Raw genomic sequence first — 12655 nt, 5'->3', positions numbered from 1 at the left:
GGGGCGCGGCGACAGGACCGGCTTAAAGAGATAGAGCGGATGTGCGGCCACTAGGGGTGACAACGCCACTAGTGAGGTGCATGGAAAGAGAGAGAAGCCAAAGGCCAAGAGTCCACCGTGATGGAGAAGGTGGTCAAGAAGTGATAAAGATGGAAGACTTCCCTCAATCCCAGGGCCTGGAGGCAGCTAGGGGTGAGAGAGAGCAAGGCTAACAGGATGTTTTCAGGGAGGAAAGTCGGAAGACTCTGATTCTGTCTCCCCAATTAAAGAACACGATGGGGAGGAGTCTGTAAGGCCCTAAAACACCAAATGACTGCCCTCTCAAAACACCTTGAGTGGAAAAGGAATGAGTCCATCCACCCTCCAGAGGCTCAAACCTGTCGGGGATGGGGAGGTTAGGAGAGGAAGTGGCTGGAAAGTCCCTGCAGGGCAACTTGCCAGAGAGAAAGAGTAAAGAGACCATTGTGACAGTTATTGAAATTTGAATATGAGGCTTGCCAGTGGGAAAGGCCATGTTCAGAAGGGTCCGCTTCTACACATGAGTGCTGCACTTTGCCAGCTCTCAGACACTGTGGCACAACAGTTTTCCCAAGAAATGAGACCAGCAGTCCCTTTGTCGTTCTTTGAGACAAAAATCTATGTGATCTTGCTGACTCAGCCAACTGTCGCAAGCAAGAAAGGTAGAGACAAGACCTGTAGCTAGTATAACAAGTTACAGTTTTATTGTGTTGAGAGTCAACATACAAAGTTCACACTCTAAATTGCTAACCATGGTCTTAAGCCTATCTCCCCATGGTTGCTCATCTGTGCCACCAACCTTAGCTAAAGGACAGGTCCACTCTCTAACAGTAGTCTCTGGTTCAACCGGGGGCTGACTCTCCAGCCACATGACAGATCAAGGTCTGTCTTGATGTGCAAAGCAGAGCCTTGCTCTTGGTTTCTGCTTATATTCCATCCACTAGGCACCATCTAGGCCTGTGCCAGGTTCTCTTGAGTGAGTGATGTCACTGGGTTCTGGTTATCAGGTACAGCCTTGGGTGTAGTGGAGTTCCTGACTAAGCTATTTTTACATGCCTAGAAGATTTTTTTTTTCCCCTACGCTCATTACAATGGCTGTCCTGAAACTTGCTATGTAGACCAGGCTGGTCTCAAACTCACACAGATCTGCCTTCCTCTGCAGATCTGTGGGATTAAAGATGGCCCCTTTTGACAATCTTAACAGAAAGACGTGGTCCTCTGCGCACCTGGCAAAGACTAGGCAGCAAAGGAGCTCCAGAAGCCTTTGTCAATGGGTAAAGTCTTCATTCTCAGGTTCATTCAGGGTTCTATGAGTAGAGGAAGAGAAATGGCATCCGAAAATCACAAGTCAGAGGTTGAGCAGGCACCAAAACAGGGGAGTATCCTGCCCCCCCTCAAAAGTTACTTAGGTGTTCCCTTCGCCCAAACCAGTCCCTAGTATCACTCTTCTGTGAGCTATTTTTCCAGTGTCTTGGGTATGGAATGATGCTGTTGCCACTTGAATGCATAAGATGTGATATAAGCCCAGTGTGCCAGCTGGAGGGCTCAGCCTTGGCAAGCTAGGCAGGCTCCATACTCTGTGCAACCCTCTAGAGCCAAGGAGGAAACTCAACTGCCCTGATATTAAAATTAAATAAAAACAAACAAGCAATGGCTATGGAGAGGCCACGTGCAAAGGGAAAGGTTTTGAGTGCATTGGAGAGGGAAATATGAATGTCCCAATTATTCAACCACCTTCCTGGCTGAATACACACACACACACATACACACACACACACACACAACCAAGCAACCAAGCCCTGCAGAAGAGCTGGCCAGTGGATCCCAGTCCAGAATACAGAATGGTAAATAAACTCAATTGTTTCATAAACAGTAAGCACCTTGAATAGCTAATCTGTTTCCATGACTTTTCCTTAGGATTTTCTGTCCAATTTGCCTAGTAATTAATTGAGTCCCAGGACACAAGACTCTTGATGCTAAAATTGGGAGGCATTGGGCAAAGCAAGAGGGTTTGCCCTCCGCCCCCCCCCCCGTTTGGAGCATTCCACATAAACAGAAGTTTACCTTATAGAGAAATAAGGAGAACGCTCATTTTTGCACTTGGTCAACATTCAAGGACAAAGACATCTCAGAAAGCTGGAAATTTTCATAAGTTCTCTCTAGTGAAGGAAGAGGGTTTGGGAAACTCAGCTCTGCCCTGAGGTGTTGACTGAGAATGCAACCTTAACAATGACAGAAAAGACCAGAATGCACTAGAGTTTAAGTTCATGGTCACTCTTACAGTATTAGTGCCTGCACCCTCTCTGCTGTGGCAATGAGCTTACCTCAACTCCCTCTGTAGATAGCAATGTTCTCTCATTACAAACAGGAGAGAGTCATTTCAACAGTGAGCTATACTCTTCCCAAAGCTATCAGTCCTCAACAGAACCACCCTTTCTTTATCTCTCTTGCAGTTACCTTCCCATCGAATTCTTGGACCTCAGCATATACCACCTGAAATAAAAGGTCAAATTATGAATGTTTCTCATTATTTGGGTGTCCAATTCTAGCTCTGTACCAGGAGTCTTGTAATTTCTTGGTAATTTCATCTGAAAGGCATGCTGGGTATGTCATGTCAAACAGTTGTTAGGTGCACACTTATCACAGACTACCAACTTAGAGGCAGATGGATGCCTATTTGCAAGTTGCCGTGGGGCTCATTCTTGGTCCTCTGGAATGCTGACCAAGCACTTTAGCTGCTACTTAGGTTTTGTAAATAGTTGTTGAAAATCCCTAGACCAATCATGAGCTCTCTTGCCAGACATGGTGACAGAGATCAGAGACACTCTTTAAGAATAGTGAGCCTGGGATTCCTGGATTATTTTCCAGTTTCATATCAAAACTTTACCTCTGACTCTGCCTCCTCTGTCACTCCCTCTAGGTTTGATGCTTCTGCCTGTGGTAGAACAGTTCTGGAATGTCACTGGCGGCTTCCCTTGCCACAGGAGGTTTCTGTCAGTGGGACCATAGCTTTGATAGATTTCTTCTGTGGTCCCTCTCCTGGACGACACCACAACTGCAGGTGCTTTGACCTCTGTTGGTACAGGATGGTTAAATATTAGGTGGGATGTGTTTGCCCCATCTAGCTGTGTAGCTTATGTTAATTCAGTTGAGTTTTGAGTTCATTGTGCATACATTTTGTGGATTGAGAATTTGCTAATATAAATCTGACTGATAAATTACAAGCCTTTAGAGTTTTGATTTTACTGGGTTACTGGAATTTATGACAGCTAACCACAGGGGGTAGATGGCTGGGAATGTGAGCAAAATATGCAGCAACAGAACAGCGAGATGGTGGTCACTGCTTAGGGTTGGCCATGGAGGTGGTGAGGTTACAGGGGCCAGAGAGTAGCCAATGCTAGTGCGGGATGGTACCTTTTTAAATATTTCCTGCAACACAGATCTGAAAGATAATATATTGTGTATTAAAATGTTAGTTGGTGTAAAAATTTAAAGGACTTTAGTTCAACAAATAAAAATTATTTTCTGTAAAATAAAACAAAACAATACAATCTCTAAACCTGGCATACCAGAGGTGTTTAATGAGTAGATGAATCTGTTTTACCAAATATTGTAATGCAGGCAAAAGAAATCTTCAAACTATGTGCGAAGGTGCAGCATGGTAGATTCCCCATTATGCTACAGGAACAAAGAATAGTATGTAGGTCAAGTTCCAGGTCTTCAAGCATTTTATGTTGCATAGTGGTGTCTTTTTCATAATCGTACGACTTAAATATTCTAATAATATGAGCATATTGTTGTAGAGGGTGCTGGATACCCAGAACCACCCATGAGGCCAGCCGTTTACTCCCCAAATGTCCCCAATGCCTTTCTCAGAACCACAGAACTCCCTATAGCTGGTGTACGGTAATAGCACAAGAGGATCTCAGTGGTTTCTTGTAATAGTCAAGTGGTGAGACTGTGCTTTTATGCATACAGTCTTCATTCTGACACCACTGGGAATGATCAATGTTTTCTAACTACTACGTCTTTCTTCATATAGGTAAACCACTTTCCTTCTCAACCAGTCAAGGAAAAATGCCATTTACCCAACCAATTATAGCTTACTGTTTATGAAAATTTAGCTACAATTCTTTCCAATTTCTGAAGTAAACCTACATATATAATTATTTTATATCAATTTATCCTGTAATGTGAGACTATAAAATAGTTTTCAATATTTCTACAAAGTTTTCAAAAAGGTATCACTTCAACTCCAGTTCTTCACCCATAGAATACAGAATTCCATACACAATCTTTATTTCTGATTCGTGTTTCTCCCTTCTAAATTGGGTGATGACTCAAAATGAGAATTATGATAGGTTTTGATAATGGCCAAAATCAGTTCAGAATCATAGTTATCACAACTCTTTTTACATATGTTTAATAGCCTGGACATTTGACAGCTCCTGATTTATAAAGTTTCATCAGTTTTGCCCAGACCCTTAGGGAAAGAAAAGCCTAGATGTGCTTTGCCTTCATCTGGCTGCTTGTCACTACTCAACAGGTGTTATGATTCTGTATTTGTTGTGACTTTATTAGTTACTTCTTTCTAATTACAGACTTTTTTGATGTCCTTTTATATAGGTAGTTACAATAATATTCTATCTACTCCCTCAGACAAGCATAACAAGAATTTTGATCTCATTCAAGTTATGGTTATCTCTTGTACTTGCTTCCATGTTTGAAGGATGAAGTAAAGTCTAATTTTGTCACAAATATTAAATGAAACTGGAAGTAAATTTAGGATGTTCTGAAAAATATCCTACAAATTCCAGTTTTAAGTGATCAAGCACAGACTCATAGTAGTTGTCTTAGAGTTTTACTGCTGTAAACAGACACTATGAACATTGAATCAGGGCTGGTTTACAGGTTCAGAGGTTCAGTCCATTGTCATCAAGGCAGAAACATGGTAGCATCCTGGCAGGTATGGTGCAGGAGGAGCTGAGAGTTCCACATCTTAATCTGAAGGTCACTAGGAGAAGGCTGGCTTCCAGGCAGCTAGGATGAGGGTCTCAAAGTCCACACCCACAGTGACACACCTTCTCCAGCAGGGCCACACCTTCTAATAGTGCCACTCCCTGGCTGAGCATATTCAAACCATCACAGTAGTCTTCAAATTAAGCCAACCACCTATAATGTAATCCCATGTTATATTCTAATTCAATATTGCCTGCATCACTATACTTTTCCCCTCTTCTCATTTTAATAAGTCTCCAGATAATTTCTTAGCTACATTGATAATCTACCACTTATGGCAAATGCTAAGTAAGAGCCAAGATTTGCGTTTGACAGATAGCCACTGGTCACTGGAGGAAAACCTCTATTAAACTTCCCAATAACTCTAATGTACTTCAATACTATGTTTGATGTGTTATGCAACACAGATGCAAAAAAAAAACCTCCTCTACCTCAGAGAAGTTACTTGAACATCACTTAGTATATTATGAGCCAAATGAGAGGTCATGGAATTACATGAAATCAAAGTTCCAATCGGCCACAACTCTTTCTGAGGAACGATGAGCTCTTTTGAGTACTTTATGTTACTTTCTTCACAAATAAGCTGTTAAAACCCCCCTGTATAGTGTGGGAAATGGCACATTTGTGCTGCAGAGGGCCCTTCTTACTTGATTTTATCAGGAGTCATTTTCCAGCTTGAGCAAGTCCCAGTGTTTAACAGCGAAATATCTTAAGCATCTTTAAGATATTTACTTTTCCATTCACAGATTCTCATTAGTGTAGGCTGGAATTACATATTAACAAGCTCATCTTAAATATACCAGAAGTCAAAATGCTCTTCATAGAGCTAACCTACCAAACATCACAGTTTAGTGTCATGGTGACTATTGGTTCTTATTCCTCAGAGGAGATGAATGGGAGTCAACTCATTGCCAATATGTATATCTCCAGAGAGACTCCTAGCATGTATCATGACTCTGAGAAAAGATCCAAATTCCAAGTCTGAACTAGAGTTCCTATTGAATGAGTATTTCACACCATCCTTAAGTCAAAACTCACTTTTAAGTCAAAACTTTGTAAATCAGGCACTGCCTGTGTTGCCAAAGACTTTGATTTGGGAAACTATTTCTAATTAGATTTACCCATGTCTGCCAGACATCTTTCATCCCAGCCCTCAGGGAGGCAGAGGAAGGCAGATTTCTGAGGTCAAACCCAGCCCAGTCTACAGATCAAGTTCCAAGATTATACAGAAAATTCCTATCTAATTAAATTTACCCATGTCTGTATTTTTGGAAGAATATAGACACAATGTGTACTCACTTTTCACTGTATGCTTACCCCTAAACTGCTGGCTTCTGCCTACCACCCCATTTTCCAAAATCACAACCCTTCTGAAGACACCAATGGAGCTCTTGGAGATGTAGTCATGGTTACAGCAGAGGCCTTGCCTTCATCATAGGATTTCTCAACACAGTGCCCCTCATTGTGAGCTCTGATTTCAGCCAAAGGTGTTGAGGCCATGATATCTAGATTCAGAAGGCCTGGACTAATTATTGTTTTCTTGGATTTGTTCATTTGTTTGTTGTTGTTGTTACTTTGATTTTTGTTTGCTTGTGTTTAATATTATAAAGACATGCTTCCTTTCCTTACAGAATGCCTCTTCCTTTTCCAGAGGCCACATTAGGTACCAGGTACTCTGCAGTGACCTCACTCTTCTCTAGAAGATCGAGAACCTGTTTCTGGCTTAGCATTAGCACCATGGCAGTCAATTGATTTGGGTGGAGAAGAGAGGAGTCTATCCTGTGGATGCTACTCCATTTGTTGACAGGTCAACACTGAAGCTCAGACTTCCAGAGCCTTATCTAAGACAGAATCTGTTGTAAATAGATTCATGTTTCCTTAGCAGGAACATTGAAGTCTTTACAAATGGTACTTTGCCAGGCAAAATTATTTGGATATAGGATCTGTACACACATAAGAGATATATTTAAATTAGTTCATGGTAGAGGAAGGTGAACCATGTAACTGATGTCCAGATAAGCAAAGCCATAGAGACATACATACACTGAGAAGATGGGCAGAGGGGAAAAGGCTTCATAATGACAGAAGGCAGGACTGGAGTTGGTCTGCTTCCTGAAGAACTCTATGGCTCAAGTGTTCCTAGCCTCACTAACAAATAAATCAGTGTCACATGTGTGACCTTCGGAACTGTGGGAGAACCAGCTTTTACTTTTAAATTCATCTAGTAGGCATTGTTTTTATATGGCAGGCTCCAGAAACTTATATAGTATCCAAGTATTTTCCTCAAAAATAGCAGATCAGAAAATTAACTCTCAGTCCCAAAAACTTCCATCATTTTAGACTAGATGTAGTTGTAGAATAAGGATTCTGGTGTGGAGAAGGATCTGTGTTCCTCTGTAGCTTTCCTTTGAAACTATGTTTTTTGTTTGTTTATTTTTGAAGTGTGTCCTTTGACATTATTGTTGTTTTAATTAAATGGAAAAGGAAAAAAAAAAAAAAACAGTAGCTGTGTAGAGAACAGTTGCCAGGTAGTTCTCGGAAAAAGACTGAGATGGGCCGCCAGGACAAACTGATGAGGGAGCAATGAGTCAGTGAAGAGAAAGGGGAGTGTTCTCCTGAGAGGCTCTGCCAGTGCCTGGCAAATACAGAAGTGGATGCTCACAGCCATCCATTGGATGGAGCACAAGGTCCCCAATGAAGGAGCTAGAGAAAGGACCCAAGGTGCTGAAGGGGTTTGCAGCCCTATAGGAGGAACAACAATATGAACTAACCAGCACCTCCAGAGCCCCTTGGGACTAAATCACCAATCAAAGAAAACACATGGTGGAACTCATGTCTCTAGCTGCATATGTAGCAGAGGATGGCCTAGTCGGTATTCAATGGGAGGAGAGTCCTTTGGTTCTGTGAAGGTTCTATGCCCCAGTATAGGGGATGCCAGGGCCAGGAAGCAGGAGTGGGTGGGTTGGTGAGCAGGGGGAGGAGGGAGGGGATAGGTGGTTTTCAGAGGGGAAACTAGGAAAAGGGATAACATTTGAAATGTAAATAAAGTAAATATCTAATTAAAAAGAAAAAAGAAAAAAAGGGAGGTAGAGTGTTGTGCAGAGGAAGTAGAAGAGGGTGGCTGTGCTGACAGCATGGTCCACAATGTGATGATGCACGATCAAGAAGAATCTAGATCTCAGCTGAGTGTTCACATCGTTCCAGTAACTGTGCTGCAGAGCTCATGCTGAGGGGGTTGACAGGCAGAGGCTGCTGTGGACAGGTGCAGAATCCTCTGTTTCAGAGGTCTGTCCCCTTCTTTATGTAGCGGAGATGTAGTGCTCACAGCACGTAGGAGGCAGGTGCTTTGCAGTTCCTACAAAACACCATCTTATGTCTCCTCCCCATTCCATACTTTGATACCTTCTACCCACACTGAGATGTACCTGAATCTACCTTACGACTGACCTGGCTGTACTCAGAAAGTCCAGACTTTTTACATGTGAGCCTGGACCATCTATTAATCCCTGCCCTATGAGAGTTATTAGGGAGTGTACCCAAACGCTTCTCTATTAGAATTTCCCATTTATAAAAATTCTTTAGAAATATACTTTGAGAGAACAAAAATAGCCTGTTCCTTATCTAACACTCCTTACTCCAATCAAGAAAGTAAAATATTTTTACAAAACCTGTTTTCACCGTAAAGGGTTTTGGGAAAAAACAAAAACAAAAACAAAACAAACAAACAAACAAAACTCTTCAATGCTGCAATTTTGAGAGTCAGCATTACACTGTAGGAAGCAGGTTTCCCCTTTTCATTTACTTAATATATTATCTTGTTATCCACACATGGTCTTGGTTTCTTATTTTTTAATTTATTATTTTTGTTTACTTTGTTGCTCAAATTATTTCAGATCTGACCAGTGAGAGTGATTTTTAAAGTTTTAAAAATGCACATCCTCTGTGGAGAAAGAGGACCACTCCACCATTGCTGGTGGAACTGCAAGCTGGCAAAACGTCTACTGATACTGGGCATATACCCAAATGATGCTCCAACATATAATAAGGACACATGCTCCACTATGTTCATGTCAGCCTTATTTATAATAGCCAGAAGCTAGAAAGAACCCATATGTCCCTCAACAGAGGAATGGATACAGAAAATGTGGTACATTTACACAATGGAGTACTACTCAGCTATTAAAAACAATGACTTCATGAAACTCACAGGCAAGTGGATGGGACTAGAAAATATCATCCTGAGTGAGGTAACCCAGTCGCAAAAGAACACACATTGTATGTACTCATGGATAAGTGGATATTAGTCCAAATACTCACAATGCCCAAGATACAACCCACGGACCATATGGAGCTTAGGAGGAAGGAAGACCAGGGTATGGATGCTTCAGCCCTACATAGAGGGAAGAACAGGATGATCATGGGAGGTGGAGGGAGGGGGCACCTGGGAGGAAAAGAGGAGGGGAGGAAAAACGGGGTGGGGGTTGGATCAGGTACTGGAAGGGATAGGAGAGAGGTACAGAGGGTCAGGAAATCAAATAAAGATATGTATCAGTTGGGGATGAAGAACTGCAGGACCACCAGAAGGTTTCAGACACCAGAGAAGTGCGAGGCTCCCATGACACAACCGGGATGACGTTAGCCTAAATGCATGCTGTGAAGGGGAAACAGAACCTGTAGAAACTACCTCCAGTAGATAGGCACACCCCACCCCATCCCCACTCCCAGTCAATGGATGGGGCCACCCACCCATCTCAAAGTTTTAGACTCAGAAATGTTCCTGTCCAAGAAAAGACAGGGACAAAAACTGGAGCAGAGACTGAAGGAAGTGTCATCCAGAGATGACCCCACCTAGGTACACCAAACCCCTACATTATTGATGTTGCCAGGAGATGCTTGCTGTCAGGAACCTGGTGTGGCTGTTCCCTGAAAGGTTCTGCCAGCAACTGACCAAGGCAGATGCTTGGTTCCAACTATCAGACTGAGCTCAGGAACCCTGGTGGGTGATCTAATGGAAGGACTGAAGGAGCAGAAGGGGATTGCAAACCCATAGGAAGAACAACTTCAGCTAGCCAGACCACCCAGTGTTCCCAGAGACTGGACCACCAACCAAGAAAGAGTACAGGGAGAGATCCAGGGCCCCAGATACATGATGGCCTTGTCTGACAGCAATGGGAGGGTAGGCCCTTGGTCCTGTGGAGGTTTGATGCCCCAGCTTAGGGGAATACTGGAGTGGTGGGGCAAGAGTGGGTTGGTGGGAGAGCACCCTCATAGAGACAAGGGGAGGAGAGGGCAGATGTGGGATGGGGGATTGTGAAGGGGTAACCGGGATGGGAGATATCATTTGAGATGTAAACAAGTGGAATGATTAATAAATTAAAAAAAGCACGTCCTCAATTTTTCTAGCTCCTCTTGTTTTGTTTTGTTTTGTTTTGTTTTGTTTTGTTTGTTGTTTCTAGAAAATTAGGTATTCCAGTTTCATCTTATATTTTCCCTACATATGCCCGGAAATAAGTCATTTCTTCATAAGCCCCTGATTTCTCCTGACTTTTTGTAGAATAATGTTAGTGGCAAAGACATGGACTCTAGGCCTGTTTATTGTTAATGATTGTCATTGTGTAAAGGTTGTCAGGTAGCTGGAATATAGGCATATGTGTATTAAATATTAAATTTGTATTGACATTTCTAGTTGAAAGTCATACAATTTTCTTGCTGAACTTCCTATTCAATATTTAAATCACCTGTCTACTATAACCCAGGCGTGGAACAATTTCACTAACTTCACTCATTTTCTCTGTTCTATAATACCCACAAAATACTTTCAGAATATTCATATCACTACTAACCCAAAAACCTATCAGGAATTGCTCTTGATTTGCCTGTATTTTTATTTTAGTCAAAAAAATCAAAGGAATACCTTCAAACCGTACTTTGGACTTCTGAAGTAAAGATATTTATAAAGCAATGGAACAGAATAAAGAACCCCAAAATACACACTCAGTGATGTGGTCAACTGGTCTTCAAAAAAGTCAAGGCCATTCAACATGAAAAGGACAAGCTTTTTTAGACAAACAGTGTAGAGAAACCTAGATATACCCACATGGAAATAAAATAGGTTGGACTCTTACCCTATATAGCACACAAAAGTTAAATAAAAATAGATTAGAGATTAAGACATAAGACCTCAAACTGTTATGTATGTAGAAGAAAACATAAGTGGAGAGCTTTGTGGTGCTGGGTTTAATAAAGAAAATTAGAGTTCTATTAAAATTGAAATGCATGGTGCAGCAAAAAAATTATCAGCATAGTTAAAAGGAACTGCAAATGAAATATATTTGCTTATTGTAGATATGATTAAAGAATAATAATATAATATAGAGAAAGTTCTTACAACTCTTCAAGAACAAAATAACCCAATTAAAAATCTGAAAGGGGTGTCCTCAGAAGAGGTTGGTGAGGTTATAGACCTCACACTACTAGATTCCTGTTTCCATGGTTCAAAATTCCCTTAAAACATACCCCACGAAATCCGAAACTGCTTGTCTACCCACACAAGTGAAATAAGAGTAACCTTAAAAAAATGACAGTAAATGTTTGAAATCCTTATGTATAAATCCCAATGCAAAAACATGGATAACATGAAAAACCATGATAATTTATCTCCCCCAAAGACTACTAGCCTCAGAGTAAGGACCCAGATGAGAATTATCTGTATAACATTCCAGACAAAGTATTCAAAGAACAATTTTTAAATTTGTTAAAAACCAAAAGAATTAGAAAACAAGAAAACAGCTGAATGAAATAAGGAAGTAAATTCAAGAAATTCAAATGGAATTAGAATATTGAAGGAAATGTAAACACTGGGAGAGTTGATACATTCAGTTAAACTCATTGATAATGTTTTAAATGTATGAATAGAACATTCTAGGACTTTGGGACACGAGGAAATCTATAAATTATGGGCATAGAAAAAGAAGAACTCCATCTCAGAAGAATAGAAAATATTTTCAATGAAACTATATCACAAAGTTTTCCAAATCTGGAGAGAGAGGGAACCATCCAGATAGAAGAGGCTAAAAAAATACCAAATAGATAGAAAGAGAAAAGAAAATTCCCACATCACCAATCTCTACATGTACAGATCATGCAACATGTATTGATAGCTGCAAGAGAGAAGCACCAAGCATATTAGCAAGCCAGGCGTACTACACCAGTGTACTACTCTGCAGAAACATTAAGACCAAGAAGGGGGACCAGCACCGGGGTGGCTGGAGTGCAGGGTCGGCTGACACCCGCCAGCTGCCCACGACACCCGCCACAGGATTTTGAGACTTCTGGTAAGTGGAACACAGCTTCTGCTCCGGTCCAATCAAGCGGGACCTGAGACTGCTTTGGTTGGGGAGGCAGAAATCCGGCCTGAGTAGGGCCACAAGCCTCTTCCAGTCAGAACAGCACCTGGGCAGCTGGGGCGCAGGGTCGGCTGACACTCGCCAACTACCCACAACACCCGCCACAGGATCTTAAGACTTCTGGTGAGTGGAACACAGCTTCTGCTCCAATCCAATTGCGCGCGGGACCTGAGACTGCATTAGTTAGGGAAGCAGAAAACCAGCCTGAGTAG

The sequence above is a fragment of the Mus caroli genome, chromosome 13 (assembly GCF_900094665.2).
Source record: "Mus caroli chromosome 13, CAROLI_EIJ_v1.1, whole genome shotgun sequence".
Lineage (NCBI taxonomy): Eukaryota > Metazoa > Chordata > Mammalia > Rodentia > Muridae > Mus > Mus caroli.
The sequence above is the reverse complement of the archived record's forward strand: the minus strand, read 5'-3'. Positions refer to the sequence as shown.